General features: G+C 37.1%; 1 protein-coding gene across 4 annotated transcripts in view; it reads left to right on the top strand.

Moving 5' to 3' along the window:
- Positions 1-15,918, top strand: part of ZDHHC14 (zDHHC palmitoyltransferase 14) — a 94,177-nt gene that overhangs the window by 2,367 nt on the left and 75,892 nt on the right. The window lies entirely within an intron of this gene.

Here is a 15,918-nt window from a genome sequence, read left to right as displayed (position 1 = left end):
TAGTGTAACTTTTATTTACTTACTTTTATTTAGGAACCAAGTACAAAGAAGTTTATACTGCTAAAACACTTCCTATAAGAATAATTGAGTTACCTTAAAGGGTTAGTGCTTCTTTACCTGCTTTAAATTATTGTAGTTTGACTTGTGGCAGGAAAATATTTTCAAATTACTTTTTTTTTCTGCATTAAGAACTATTATTTGTAACTAAGCTTCAATGCTGCCTCCAGAAATCGTTTTGCTAAGCAGTACAGTTGAAAAGCAAAGGTCATTCATTATTTGGTGTCTTCAAGCAAGAAGATAGGGACATTAACAAAGCCTAAATTGTACCTGTTAAATGCAGATCATCTTAACAATAGTGGTAGCAGTAAAGAAAGTAAGAATGCTCAGCAGGTGCTTAACCAGTGACTGAATGTGAGCTCAGTAGATGAATTGTCATTAGTGGGCTCCAGGTTACTTTACAGGGGTTTATTAAATGTAAATCTTCTGCAGGCATTATGAAGCTGCTTGAGTATCATTTGAGTAGTTGAAATAACACAGACATGGTATCCACACTGCAAGTGTGTTTACTTTCTTGGTTTTAAACTGGTATTAAAGGTGTAACCTGATAGTATTGCATTAGGACTGGGTGCTACTCTATTCTGTTTGCCATGATTAAGCTTTTGGAACGCTTTTCTATGTGGGCTGACACTTTTATCTGTGTGCAGTCTCATCACCTTCAGCACAGCCTCTGAAGCCTGCTGGACTTCTTGCAGATACCAGAATGTAAATGTAGGGTTGAAAATATAATGTTTTATAATCAGGATTGTAAAACTGATTTATTAAGCCACTATTTTCAATTTATTTATGTGTTTCAGCACTTTGATCTTTCAGAGATAAATTTTCTTTGCAGCTGCATGATTCAGAACTGCTAAAGCAGGATGAGCTGCTCGCTGCTCATCGTCTTCTGATTTCATCACTACTGTGAGCTACATGCTCTACCAGAGTTGAATTCTGCAACTTCATTACATCTTTGAGAATATTTGCAGTGTAACCGTATGTGATTGACAAGATTTTTAGTCAAGGATTTTCATATGTAGTTGGTGCTTATTCTTACTGGCAGTCTTGAAGCAGGGAGGAATCTTGGGCTTTATATAATAGAACTGTATAAATTCTTTGTGTGTGTACTGGTCTTGAGTCATTCTTGTATCACTTGCACTCTCCTAAGGAAAGTAGAGTGTGGCAATGGTACTTCATTTTTATAATGATAAGGTAGATTTTGTTCTTCAGAAAGCACTTGCATTGAAAAATTATTACTCATCCTCTGAAGGCTAATTAAAACCCAAATCTAAAGACTGTGAGAATGGTGTTCAGTATGTCTCTGATGGTTAAACTGTGAAGGATTGTTAATGTTAGAAAAAGAGGGGAGTCTCTTATTGTAGGGTGCTACTTTCAATCAGTTTCTACTTGTGTCTGTTCCTAGTAGTGGGAAGTTACTATTTATTCATCAGGGACAACATCCTGAGTGTTAAGTGTTACTGTCATTATTGACTGATTTGATTACGGTGTTCCTCATTTAACAGCTATTTATTGAATATGACAGAAATTTCTTCCAATCCTTTATGTACCTGTGGAGCAAAGGGGTTTTTAAATGAACATGTGCCTTATGTGTCTGAAACATAAGGTCAAACTGCCATTGGAGAGGAAGGTACCCTGTGTGTTTTTGGAAATATTTGTTCTTTTTTGCTACAGTGGAAATAAATGATTTCATTCCCTTTGGTTTTGGAAATTTGAAAATGGGTTCTCAAGGTTCAAGTCATTCCCTGGTTACTGACTGGGAAGGGGGGAAGTAGGAAAGATTATTTGACAGCTAATTCCTTGGAAAGCATCATGCTAATATAAACAGTTGTTCTTTATACTTTGGCTTTGTTTGTTCTTCAGTGCGATTTCCCTCCCTTCTGTTTTACTCTTGCCATCCATACATCCAGGGCTGTATCTCATGTGCTTTGGAACACTCTCCAGGAAAGAAATACATTTCTCAGAATCAACAAATCCTATGTCTCCAAAAGCAAGCGTATGTCACACAGCTTGACCTGTATAGCTTTTGACATTGAATCATGCCTTTGTAATCTTTGTTTCTTTATATTTATGCTTTTGTGCTTTTTTCCTGCCTACTTTCTCCAGCTCATGCTTTCAGCTGGTTTTATTCTTTCCCTATGTTGACTTTTATCTCTCATGTACTTGAAGTGTTTCACCACTTCTTCCTTTTATCATTTCACTGTTCTTTTTCATTTTCAAAGAGATAAGCCAGAAATTTCTTAAAAGAAAAACAACAAACCATTAGTTTTCAAGCAGGTAAGATATTTATAAGTCCTCCTTCCCTCCCTTTCCAAAGGAAGAAAATGCAAATAGCAAGTAGTTTTATTTCTGTAACTTGTTTATTAAATGTAATATGAATCATTGCAAGCACTTTTGAGTCCTAAGAGGAATGCTGTACTGAGTTATTCTTAAAAACTATACCTTTTTTAAATTGCTCACGATGAGACACCACAAATTACTAAATTTGTCCTTGAAATTTGGGTATGTTACTTTACCTTGAAACTTTTTCTGACCCAAACACTGAGTTATTTATCCGTTTTTAATTTTTTTTCCTTGTAAATTTGGCCTTGTGTTGCATTTTGGTTTTTTCCTTTGCTTTGCACTGGTACACAGACGTATATTTTCCCAAACTATTTAGCACTCATTTATCAAGGTAGCTGCATTTAAAGCTTTAGAAAACAGATTCCTCTCCACAGAGCAAAGATGGCATCTGTAACTGAAGGGCAGATCTGTTGCTGTGTGTAGCCAGTTGAACCATTGTATTTACATGTGTATAAAATCCTTTATTTGTGCAGTAGAGGCAGAACTAACATACTTCATACTTACTGCACTTAGCTAGGTATACATATTCAAAAGAAATAAGAGCCCTTTATGCTCGTGGTCATTTGGGGTTCTGTTTCTATAGGTTACAGGAAGGCAAAATGGAGACTGAATGACATATTTAACACAGTGTGATTTGTGAAACAAACATATTGTTGTTAAATGGCAAGTCTCATGTGGATGCACAAGATCACGAGTTCCAGAGCAGTGGCTGACAACCTCAGTTATGTTGTTGTCGCTGCCTCTGAGTGCTCCCTTTGCTCTTGGGCCTCGCTGGGCAGGTCGCAGGAAGGAACATGTCTGCACCTGAGCTGCTTCAACTCAGGCAGGCAAATCAAACTTCCCGTGAAACGTGGGTTTATGTGAAGATGCCGACTGAACTGAATTGACTCAGGCACAGTCATGTTTTCTTCTGTCAACTTATTTGCAGGGTGAGTGGCTCTGGAAGAAGGTTGAAGCAGATGGGCTGAATCAGTGCAGCTTTTTTCTCTGTAAATGTGAATCAGTGCCCTATCACTTCTGATACCATTTGATGCTTGCACTCATTCAGCAAACTGGAGGGGTTTTTAGTTGGTTTGTTTTGAGCTAACACTTGATTATTTTTTTTTATTATTTGTTTTGTTTTTTGGTGAGCATTTGTGCAATTGCAAAAGATGTATGCTGGAAAATTATTTAAACTGAGGCTGTTTATGTGCATACGTGTGTACAAACCATTGATTTCTGTGCTCTCGCAGTTGCTGGCAACCTGCTCCATGCCTGCTACTCTGAAAACCAGTGTGACTGGAGGACATTCATGAGTCACACTTTCTAATGGGGTGTGTGGATTGTTCAGTATTGAACCTCAGTGGTGAAGTGGTGTAACTTGCTGCTCACTGCAGCAAACCACTGTGTTTAAACACTGATGTCAGTAAGCTGAGCATTTTCACTGTGGTATCAACAACCCTTCTCATCTTATGGCAAATGTTTTCTGCTCTTGCAAGTGGTGGTCACTTAGCATGAGATGGTATGCTAAGTAGGTGGAATGTTCGTCTAATAACCTCCTTTATCTTTGTTCCTCTGTTCTTAAGACAAGTAAGTTACTTGTGTCTCTTGATGACCATGTCCTTAAACTATGAGTTCCTTAGAAGAAAGTGCTACCAATCTGACTGTTAAAGGCTGCTCTAAACTTATAGAGCATTTTCATTTGAAAATGTCAAAATGGATTTTAGAGCAAAAATCATATATAAACTAAAATTATTATTCAACTGGAGAACTGCATCCTTTTCTGCATAGAAGGCAGTCACTGCTAATTGTGCATGGTGACATAGGTGAGTGCAGTGTTGAGTAGGTGTCGTTTTCTCCATTTCTCTTTGTCAATTTTTTTTAAACTTGTCATTAAAATTAAACCAGAGGAATATTTCTGTTCCTTACTTTGTCATATGACGCATCTCTGATAAGTTAGTGAAAAAGACATGGGATACAGTAAGTCTAATCTTTAGGGTTTAAACTTTGTATGGAGCACGAGACTGTCAATTTCTAAGGGACCATATGCATTCCAAGCAGAATGTTTATTCTTTGCACTTAATTGCCTTGAAGATGTTAAATGTCAGAATCAAATATCTCTCATGTACTAAGTATATCTAATACTTTTTTCTTGACAAGGGACTTCTCTTCATTACAAAAGAGTTTGCTTAATCTCTTTAAGTTTCTCAGTGATCTAAGCAAATATGTCTGCTGATGTTTCCCCCTGGCCAAAAGAGAGTAGTTCTGTACTACCATATCTCAGAAGTAGCATGTCACTGGGGAGGTATGTCAGTATAAACTTGTGAACCTCTTTTGAATGAATTATATAAATTGCAATCTTTCTGCCCAGAAATTAACTAATGGCATTTGATATTAGGTCATGCACCTCTGTTTTTCAAGGCTAGGTCATGGAAATGGACAGTTAAATGCTTCATTTTTCAGAGTAAAAATTCTGTGAGGATAACAGAAGGAAGGATAACCTCTCATATTTTTAAAAGTCATGTCTTCTTACTTCCCCTGAAACTACAGAAACTTTTGATGGTTTTGTTACACTAACCTGCTTTCGAACTTTCCAAAACAGCTGTTAAACAGTTTTTTCTCTTTATGTGGGTGTTTGGTTTGTTGGTTTTTGGTGGTTTGGTTTTGGTTTTGTTTTGGCTGGGGATTTTTTTTATTTTGTATTCAGCTTAGTTGATGGCTTAGTTTATCTGCTGCATCACAGAGAAATTTTCAACTCTTTGTTTTTTATTTTTCTACTTCTGTTTCTGTCTTTTCTTTGTGGAGGTACAGGGAAACGAAAATAGGGACTATAGTGGTATCATGGAATGAAAGCCTCTGAGATGTTGGCTTCTCAGATACTATATCATTTGGGGACCTTGAGGAAATAATTTTGTAGCTTTAAATCATCAATACACATGTATCTTCAGAGTGAAATGTGAACATGAGTGGTCAGCTTTACCTGATGCCACTCAAACCCTTGGGAAATTCCATCACTGCTGGCTGGTGGGTAATTTCTAGGCTCACCATAAGTGTTGTAGATAGCTGTAAATCCTTACCTGGAATATTTTATATTAATTACAGAGAAGGGGGAAAAAAAGGTAATTTTAATAGTTGTTTATGTATATATGTATGTATGTATCTTCAAATGTTTGCAAATGCTGATGGCTAATACTTCTCTACATCTTGAATCTCCGGAATATGAATTTTGACTTGTAATCTTGTGATGATTGTTTGATAAAATCTATCTTAATTTATCACTCAAAAGTTTGAGGTTTCTATTGTTGATATCTGCATATTATGCCTGTTTTATTTTGTCCTTCCCTGAGTAGGTGCTGTTGCCCTTTGTGTGAATGAATGTGTGTTAAAGGTATAAAATGTATCTTTTGTAGACTAGTGTAGTCATGTTAAATATCTTTACATTATTGAAATCTCTATCTGTTCTTCTTGGAAGACTGGTATTGTCATGTGGCTATCTGAAAGTCATCTTGTATCAACTCTGCAGAAATTTTCATTTGTGTTTTAAAGGAAAGATAGTCTTTTCCAGCTATTTTTTCAAGTTAGTTTGTCAGAAATCATTTTATATGTTTAGATTCATGTAAAGTACTCTTTTCATTCATGTTGAAAATTGGACTAATTATGCAAAAAATACCTTTCTTGGTACATGATTTAATTTCTGTCATAGCTGTCATGTTGCATTATTGTTTTGTAAATGGCATTTCACACAAAACAAAGTATCTCAGTGGGTCTGGATGACCAAGAAATTATCTTCTGGGTGTAGGCAGAGGGAGGGCTGGCAAAATACTGTATTAAAAAAATCTGTATTTTTTATAGATTTTAACACCTAAATTTTCTTTTTAAGTGCTTAAAACCCCCAGCAAAATAAAGTTTTTAATGGAAGAGGTCTCTCTGTTTTAGTGCAGCATTGCACTGTTGACTGCAGCACTCAAACACTAACTAATTAATGAGAAAGTGAAAATTGCTGCAGAAGAGGAGAAAACTGGGAATATTTTTAATTTTCTAAGCTGCATGCATGTTTCAAAATGGCTCAGTCAAAAAACCCTACAACACTAGCTTAAAATGCTTTAACATTTTGAAAAATTGCTTAAAAAACTGAACAGTTTTATCTAGGAAATTTTTCTTACCCTGTTAGGTGATTCTTGCAAGTGAGGTTTTAGCAGCTGATGATTTGTCCAGGTCCAGGCTGCCAGTAAATGTTTGCACATAACAGGGCAGTTCATCTTTCATGTTACAAAGGTGATGGAGAAAGGGAGAAAATCCCCTGAAGTCAGCTGGAACTACCAGAAGTTTATTGAACTTCATATAATTGCAGCCCACTTGTTTTTCAGGACTTAATACAAAACTGTAAAGGGGATAAATTTTTTTACAAATCAAAGAAAGAGACAAATCGAGAAATCAAGGTGAAGCCTATATGTAATAGCCCCCAATAAAATTCTGTTTATATTTCTCATATTGTAGAAGTACTAAATGATACTAACATAAAACATACTTAGGGAAGGATGCTGAAATTGAAGTTTCAGTTTTGGGCAGCACACGCCCTGTCCCTTACTCTGTCATTTCTGTTTGTATTTGAGCTCTTGCTCACACTGCAGTGAATAGGCAAAGGGGGCTTTGTGTTTGCAGAGCCTGACCATGGGCTTTCTGCCATGTGCATCAGTGGAGCTCTTACCCAAGTGGATCCTAGAATTTCAACTACTAAGTTGACAGTGTGCTGCAGTGCTGTATGATTATATATGATCTGTATATGATCACTTCCATTTCATCAGTGTCCATAGGGTTTATTCTCATTATTGTGAGATGGTGCTTAATGAGGTCTTACATAATGAGCTTGGCTAATGAGATCACAGCTGGTTTTGTTTTATGTTTTTCCACCCCTGCTGTCCCCTGAAGTTGCTTTCTGCAATAAATACTGGCAGTGTGCATTTGTTGTGGTAAATACACAGTCAGTTCAGCTGCTTCTATAAATTTTACTCTTATTTAAAAAAATAAATTATGAAATGAATCAAATAGAATACTGGAAATCAAATTGAAAGCAGAGAACTCAGAAGCTGATGTACATAAAATCTGAAGTTTTAAATTTCATGTTATAGTTTATATGCAAGATAACATTTTTACACTGTCTGCATTGAATGGATCTATGAAATTAGTTTGAAGGCTTTAGTATATGCTTCTTGTACATGTGATCAATATATATCAGAGCAAGGAACAGATGTATTAGAATTTGTTTGCATTTTAACATAAACTCGTGGCATAATACTACATATTATGAATGTAGATTAAAAACATGGTCAGGAGTTGGAAGCTTCCTCTTCCGCCCACCTTGCAAAAGGAGTACCAATACAAAATTTCTGTGATTTTGATAAATTTTGTATCCTCTCTCTTTTGAGGTGTTTATCACTGTCTGTATATCAGGAACTTGCAGTCCTTGTCTTGCATGTCCATTACTCTTATGAGATACTCCACTGGTTATGAAGACCATGATTCTGGGCAGAGAAGCAAATGTCAGACCAGCCTGTACCTAAATTTTGCTGGCATGCTTGTTTGTGCACATGGTGTGGGTTTTCATGGCATCTATGTATCTTCCTTAGTAAGCATTTTTATTAGCAAAAAGGATTTTCTAGTGTTCAGTTAGTATATGGAGGAGTTATAATTGTTCCTTATTTGGAACTGTGTAGAGCAGTTAAAAGTACTACAAAGAAAAGTAAAAGCTGGAATAGCTGTGACTTGTCTCTCATCAGCATTGCAACTCTATTAATAAACTTGCTTCTTGTGAGTGTGGTTTTATTAGAGCTGAAGCTCGTAATGCTTCTATACGAGGAAAAAATAAAAGATACTTTAAGATACTTTTATTTAACATGATTTGAACTCTTTCCAGGGGTGAGAGGCACTGGGTATGGGAACAGCAAGTAAACTCTATCATTAGTCAGAGTAGATGGGTTCATGAAGTGTACTGCATGGTGTCATACCAGGGATTGGAGTGCCCCATTAAAAGAGCATATTCACTTCTGATTTGCTTTGGTGCATTAGTTTGGAGAAGAGAAAGCTCACAGGGGAATTCTGTTTAATAAGTACCTGACTGGGGAGAGGGAATAAGGAAAAAAGAGCCTTGGACCCTTCTCAGTTGTGTTTAATGACAAGACAAAAAATAAATTACCATTAAAACAGGAGAAAGAAGGTCGAGGTGTGGTTTTGGTTGGGTTATGGTGTTTTTTTGTCTGCTTGCCTGTTTGTTTTGATATTTGGGGTTTTTTTTGCTGTGAGGCTGATTTGACGTGGGCATAGGTTGCCCAGTGAGACTGTGGACATACTGAAGATCAACCAGCTATAGACCTGAGCAGTCTCCTCTGGCTGACCCTGCTTTGATCTGGAGTAGTTAGACTGAATTTTCAGAGGTCCTACCTCAGCTGCTCTGTGTTATCTGTCAAAATCAGAGAGCTTATCATAACACAGCAACGCAAGATGTTTTTAATCTAGCAAGATAATGTTAATCTTGTTTTGATGACTCATTTATCACCTGCATACTTTATGAGAACTTCAGTTTTGTCTAGTTGTAAAATATGAACCTAAAGTCTCATTCTAACAAAACTTAAAATTTCCAAGTGAAAGTCATAGCTGTTCTTTCTGACCCTTTTCTCTAAGCTTTCTGAACTAAGCTTTCTTAGTTCAAAGTACATTTTCCAACAGTTTTTGGAAGTTCTTTTCCTGTTTTTTTTCTGCTGTTCCTCACCAGGCTTTGCCCTCTACTATTTATCTGGCTTTTGCTGAATTATATTTAGTATTTTCTTTTCTTATAAATAACAGCATTAAGTTTTAATATATTTCATACAGAAGAATGTCTCTGTGTACAGTTGTTCTAGCAGTGTTACATGTTCATGAGGTTGTCTTTGTCTTGCTTTCATAAACTTTTCTCTCCTTCCATCAATATTCATAGATACTTGTTCACTTTTAATAAGCTAAGATCACTGTTACTGCAGAAGGGATGTGGAGGCAATAAAGCAAAGTTGAAAGACTTAATTTTTCCCTTTCCATAGTCATAAAAAATGAGTGTGTCTTTTTTTTGTCCTGTAATCTGCATTGTTTGCCTGTATCATTATGCAGATATGTGAGATCATGGGGTCTGTCTCTTAGCGCTTGAGCCACGTCAAAAAGTCCTTTGGACCCTGCAGGTTCGGCTTCCTCCTTGAGCCTGCTACTTGACAAAACCAGCTTCAGATCAGCATCTGTACCTTAAATGATAGTGTGTTCTGGCTTCTGAACTCCTGGATCTGAATGAAATGGCTTGTCTGAAAAGCTGCTGAAGCTGGATTAATTATCTTTGGGGAACAGTAAACACCCTAAATATGTCAGATTAGTCCAAGCTCTCTTTAAAAGGTGACTTGCTTAAAAAAATTAAATGTGTAAATAATTCCAGCAAGGCAGATGTCCAGTTCTGGATTAAAAACTGGAAATAAAATAATAAGAGAAGAAAGCTTAAATGATACAGAGTGTATTTTATTGAAGGGAAAAAAAATAAATCTATGTCCCATAACAGCTATCAGAGTTAAGTTTCTCCAAGGCTGGTGAAAGCCAAGGGAGGCATCTGCCCATACCACATATCCAAAGCATTATTATTTTGGAGTGAACTTCATGTCTGTAGACCTGTTTGAGAGGCCATAAGTTGACATTCTGCTCAAGAATTTCAAACAAAACTTGAGAGATTTTATAGGAGCATCCCAGTTTCCTCTCTGTTTACAAGTCTTCATTGCAGGAAGATGAATCTGATGGTTGTGAAGTGCTGAAAAGGATGGACCCACCTCTTCCTTTCTCCAGGCCTCAGATGTCACTTCTTTTGTCTTGCTCTGCTGTTTTCCCCACCCAGTGGTGAGCCACTTCAGGGAGTTCCCTTCCTGCACAAAGCCTATCCTTCTCTTCTGCCCACACAAAGAAAAACTCTCTGCTGCTTTAGATCACTGAGCTGAATCCCTAAAAATTCAGAAAGAATGTTATTACTAGTGGGAGGCAGGAGGTTGTCAGATCATCTTTGCAGTGATTTGGAACTGTATCCTAACTTTTGGAAACTTGTTAAGTAGTCTTGGCTCTTTGGCATCTGTAAGGGTAAAAACTGAGCATCTTAGTTGCTTAACAAAAATCAACAGAGTTCTGACTTTTTAACCATACTTTATTTCTGAAGTAACTGGGTTGTAGTTTGTAGAACTTGAACTGCAGCATCTTTCAAATAGCACCCCTCTGTTGGTCATGTCTTAGGGATTTTCTGATTTTTCTTTTTAAAGACATCCCATTTGTAACACAGCACAGGGGCAGTAACTGAAGCAGTGTTTCTTGCTGCATAATTTCTTGGGTAGTCTGTGTTCCCCATTTCCAGACTGCAGAGCCAATGTATTGTATTGTATTTGATAGCAGAGACTATGGAAAGCTCCATGAATGCTTCTTAACTTTAGTTTTATAAAAACAGCTGAGCTACTCAAAATATGCTAAACAGAACCAGGAAGGGAGTATTGTCAATCTTTGCCATTTCTCCCAGCTTCAGCTCAGATAGCAAATAACACAGGGAAAGAGTGTATTTCTTCACAGTCTCATTAAGTTGCCTGCTTGGATGGGGTTTTTGTTGAGTTGGTTTGTTTGCTATTCTAATGTTGAAACTTTTGGCTTAGAAGGTTGAAGTAAGCATGATAAAGCAGTTAAGGGAAATCTGAACAGCCTGCATGCAAGAAAGACACTGCTGGAGTGTATGTCTCTATTCACAGTGCGAGTAAAAAATGGCCTTTAGAATGATTTTGTTAAATAAGACACCTAAAGCTAATTAGAGCAGAAGGAATTGTCTGTAGAGCAGAAGACAGGGAAGAAGTTGTGGACTGAAATCTGACAGAGATTAATCTCAATTCAATATAAGACCTTGAAAGGGTAATCATTCTTTTACAGGACACAAAGCTCAGAAGGCTCTCTTCACCTTGAGGTGTAGAGGCTTTGAGACCTCTCCTCATTGTGAGATCAGTGTTCATCTTTAGAGTAGAATATAGGTTTTTTTCCTCCACAGACTCTTTTAGGATCAAGCTGCACTGTGCTTTTTTTTTTTTTTTTTTTTTTTTTTTTTTTTTTTTTTTTTTTTTTTTTTTTTTAAATACGAGCCTCTGAAAGCTGGAATCTCATTTCCAGTACTTGAATATATCAAAAGTAGTGTGCTGGAGGGCAGAGGAACATTGCAGAGGAAAGCCTATAAGGACTGGGTGGAGTAAAATAATTTTGCTTTTTCACTCAGCTCATATTTGAGAAGAGTTTCAGAAACAGGCAATTGACTATGAATGTGAAAATCGAAACAGTCTGATATGTGAAAAACAACTGACATACTTGAGTCCCAGTAAGTGAAACTGTTATGGGCTGATATCCAGCTCAATTGAAAGGTAAACATGCCCTTCCCAATGCACATACCTTTCTATTATTGCATCCTAGAAAACTTTAACCAACAGTTCAAGTTGCTTAATGATAGTCTGAAGGCACAATTACCCAGTGGTTGACTGTTCTTGGTGAAAGTAAGGTTTTTTTTCTGCTCTGAAACTTTTATGAACAGTTGTTGGCACTAGTTCTTGCTGTTGCAACAAAGAAATGCCATTTACAAAAGGAGATCGGAAGTTTGTTTTTTCTAAGTTCAATACAAAAGAAGTGACATTTTATTGAAATAATACTGTCACTAATAATATTTTAATTTCACCTTTATTGCAATTATTATTTCTGACTGCACAGTAAAGGTCAAAGATTTAGGGAGTGTATAATTTGTTTCTGAAGTTGATGCCTGCAGATGGGTGTTGCACAGTTCTGTTATTCATTCAGAATGAGTGCAGCCCTAGGCCAGCTATACTTGTCTTCATATTCTGATGAAAAGATGGACAGTTTTCAAAGGTTGTTCAATACATGCAGAAGAGTTGGGGGTTGAGCGGGAACAAGGAATGAAGAAGAACTGAACTGCTGTAGTATTTGCTTCTGGAAATAAATTTCAAGGGAAATTCAACTCAAGGGGATTTTGGGTACACATGCTGGATTTTTCAGTTGTTACTGCATCCAGTACTGTAGACATATTTGGACTGTACTCCTAAGTTGCTTTTGCATGTTGTGTTCTATCAAAATCCCTCTCACTTCAGAGCCTGAAAGTAAGAAATACGCATATGAAAAATAGGTGTGAATAGATATAAAATGTTGACAACACTTGTGATGCAACACTGACAGTTCTGCTTCATCAGTGCAGAGTTAAGAATGCTGGGAATGCCAGCATGGGGCATAGAACTTTGTTATTTGACTCCTTTGGAGTTTGTTTATTTATGTATTTGTTTAAAGAGGGGGTCAGGAAAGAGAGCTGTAATGGACAGTTATACTGGTAGTACTTTAAGGTTTCAAATTTTTTTTTTTTTTCAGTTCAGAAATACCCCTCTCTTTTCTTACTATTCTTGATTTCTCTTTTTCTAATCTTTCATGACAGGGAAGCTCTGTAGCTCTGACCAGCATTGTTCTTTTTTTGACTTCCAGTACGATAATGGTGAGAGAAGGACCTGGGAGACTGCCTTGCAGGTTACGTATAGAGGAGATAGTGGATTATTCTGACTCCTGGTTATATATGGGCAGGAGTCTGCAAGTGTGGCAGATGTGTGTTGTGTTGTCTTGTCTTCATAAAAGTACTGACATTTGCCAAGAACTTGATTTTTAACAAGTAAAATCGGATACCTGTACCTATGCTGGACCTGCCTCTCTGAGGGCAAGGCAGAACTCCTTCACTGAAATTAGAGTTTTGAGCAATACCAACCTAACCATGAGTTTGGTAGCACAGCTGGTGTTGGGAATTAAGCTCTGCTCTGTGGGGCTGCTTTCACATGTGGCGGTAGGCCGCATAAATGAAGAAACTCTTCAAATTGCTTCCTTCACCACTTGTCTTCCAGTTTCTGCAATCTTGAGTTATACGTAGTGTTATTATGCAGAAATCATCTTTGCATATAAACTCCACTTCATCTCCAGAACTGTCCCATCTAAAGCTATAAGGGAAGCAGGATTCTCTGGGGAATTTGAGGTGGAGGCCTTAAAACTAAAAGGCAGATGACAGGGGAGCCTGGCAGAAGAGTATCAAATTTAACTTCTACAGGCATGCTGTCATTTTATTTCATTTTGGCAGTCTTGAATGTAGCAATTTTACAGTTTGTTTTACAGTAGCTTTTCTGTGTGTAATTATTAACCAGTAAGGTCCTAAACAGGCACTATTTCTGTTCTTTTCCCTCTTCCTTTTCCCCACACCTTGCATGTACTTGCTCTTTACTGTTATGTTTTATGGATTGATGCTTCTTTCTCTGGGTCTTTTCAGAGAGCCATAAAAGGGGCAGCACTGCCTTTTCTGCTCAAGACTGCTTTTGAACCTGTTTCAGTGATAGGAAAGGTGAAGACAAGGGCTTCATTAATTTTGTAGTGATGTTGTAGTCTTGCATATTTTTACCTCATTTTTGCAAGTCCTCCAAGTGAGTCAAAGTTCCTTTTATTTTTCAGTGCTCCTCTAAGTGAGGAGGGAAACACTATAGATAGTGAGAGTACTATAAAAGAAGAGTTGCTGTGCTTTGTAGTTTGGAGGCATTTGGCTGTTCAGATGGCACTTTTTGCCGCTGTTATCTTTCACAGTTCTCACAGTGTAGTTATTGGAAGAAACTGGAAGAGGTTCAGAGATGGCTCTTTGCAGGCAACAGAGTACATTTGTGAATGAATAGAATTGGGTGTTCTGCACAGGAGGCTACTGCTCTGCTGTGTGGAACAAGATGGCTTGTTTCTGACATGCTACCTAATGCATTGTACAGAATACTTGACGAAGTGTGGCTAAATGCTGCTTGTATAGGTATGAAAATATAAACACCACTCTGTAACCCTAAATACTGATACTGCTTTTCAGCCAAAGTTCTAAGCAAGTTGCATAAGTGCAGCTGTTTGATTTCAAAGTACACATCAGTAGTGAAACCCATGGTGTGCCAGAATGACCAGTGAAACTGCCTAGGTCTTGATGACATGGAATCCATAACAAATGCAGGTTAGCAAAGTCCATGATGTAATGTTCTTTGGTGTATATACTTTTCATTTCATGACCATTTTATGTGCTTAAGACACAATTCTTCACAATATAATATAATGCAGATAGTTTGGTAATTAGTTACACCAGCCCTATATTGACTGGTTTTGATTTTCATCTTCAGGTGCTTCAGAACCTTCTTGATTGAAATAATTTTTTGTCATTGCTTCCAACATAATTCTTGTGTTCTGATTCTGACAATCACCTTTTATTTGTGTTTTTTATATATCAGCATTAAATATTAATCTGTTTTTGTTTGTTTGTTTTGAAGGTGCAGAAAACTTGCTGCTTTAGCTTTGGTCATATATCATAGTTCTAAATTTATTTTCAGTTTGTAAGATGACTCTAGCTTTTGATAGCTTCTGTTGACTGAAGTGGACTAAAGTTCATTTACTAGTGGAGGAAACTGAGGAGATCAGCTTGGTTCTCCAGTGACAGCATTGGTCTAGCATGGATGAAAAAAGAAAAAGTACATCAAAATAGTGTTTAACTATAAGTAGTAGTTGTAAGAGGATGAGGTGTTGATCAGACTACAGGCAACTCAGAGGTGTGTGCATGTGTGTGACAGACATGACAGATGAAAATTTTTGCACCAGTAGAGATTTTTCTCAGCTGTTGATAGCAGGCACAAAACCTAGTTAATACTAAACAGCTGTCAGGATGGAGAAGCAAAACTACTTTTGCGTTGCTGTTTGTTGTTATTTATTATTCCACTATGACTTGGGGTAGGTTTTTTTGCAGTAAGATTGGCACTGGCTGCTTCCTTAGCTAGTTATCAAGGCTTCCTGCCATTTTGAGTTTATTTTTCTTGCACAAAGCCTGGGAAAAAAGATGAACCTTGTTCCGAAGGTCACTATGTCCAGCTGTCTTTCTGAGCAATGGGAGTGAATGCGTTTCGGAACTACTGACCCTTCATATATAATATCGTGCCACTGACTGCCCTCATTTAAAGCGAGGGCCCACAGGACACTGGAGGTATTTCAGCAGTGGTGGAAATGAGTGATCCACAAATGAACCTTTTTCTTTATTTGATGACAGCAGAGTTTTAAAGGAGGTGTCTTTTTCTTCTGATAAGACATCAACTAAATTTTACTAATGTTAGTGACTGTGATACATGAGGCTGTCTGCTAGGAGAGTGGAGGTTTTTTGTGTGTGTGTTTTGGGGTTTTTTTTTGTTTGTTTGTTTTGGTTTGGGTTTTTTTTGACTGGGGACAAACTACTTAGTCATTTACTAAGAAGTATCTGACATGTAATTGTTTTCTAGAAATGTGGTGTTTAGCACAATTCATGCTACAAATTGAAGGGCAGCTCTAAGGTCTCATTTATTACAACCAGAAATATCTTTTGGAAGGCACTGTATTTTAAGATGGTATCTTCCCAGTTGTTGTTTTTTTTTTTCTACAGCCTTCTCTTTTTCT

The sequence above is a fragment of the Zosterops lateralis genome (assembly GCF_965231275.1).
Source record: "Zosterops lateralis genome assembly, chromosome: 3".
In the NCBI taxonomy this organism is placed as follows: Eukaryota; Metazoa; Chordata; class Aves; order Passeriformes; family Zosteropidae; genus Zosterops; species Zosterops lateralis.
Note: the sequence above shows the minus strand (reverse complement) of the source record. Positions and strands in the feature narration are given on the sequence as shown.